This window comes from Mandrillus leucophaeus, unplaced genomic scaffold (assembly GCF_000951045.1).
Source record: "Mandrillus leucophaeus isolate KB7577 unplaced genomic scaffold, Mleu.le_1.0 Scaffold268, whole genome shotgun sequence".
Lineage (NCBI taxonomy): Eukaryota > Metazoa > Chordata > Mammalia > Primates > Cercopithecidae > Mandrillus > Mandrillus leucophaeus.
The window spans coordinates 1,859,820-1,860,180 of NW_012102787.1; the positions used below are offsets into that span (position 1 = coordinate 1,859,820).

Here is a 361-nt window from a genome sequence, read left to right on the forward strand (position 1 = left end):
GTATTCAGGAGACCCATCTCACACGCAGAGACACACATAGGCTCAAAATAAAGGGATGGAGGAAGATCTACCAAGCAAATGGAAAACAAGAAAAAAACAGGGGTTGCAATCCCAGTCTCTGATAAAACAGACTTTAAACCATCAAAGATCAAAAGAGACACAGAAGGCCATTACATAATGGTAAAGGGATCAATGCATCAGGAAGAGCTAACTATCCTAAATATATATGCACCCAATACAGGAGCACTCAGATTCATAAGATTCATAAAGCAAGTCTTGGAGACTTACAAGGAGACTTAGACTCCCGTACAATAATAATGGGAGACTTCAACACTCCACTGTCAACATTAGACAGATCAAC

General features: G+C 39.9%; 1 protein-coding gene across 1 annotated transcript in view; it reads left to right on the forward strand.

Moving 5' to 3' along the window:
• Positions 1-361, forward strand: part of GABRR2 (gamma-aminobutyric acid (GABA) A receptor, rho 2) — a 69,909-nt gene that overhangs the window by 5,709 nt on the left and 63,839 nt on the right. The gene's annotated exons all lie outside the window — the stretch shown is intronic.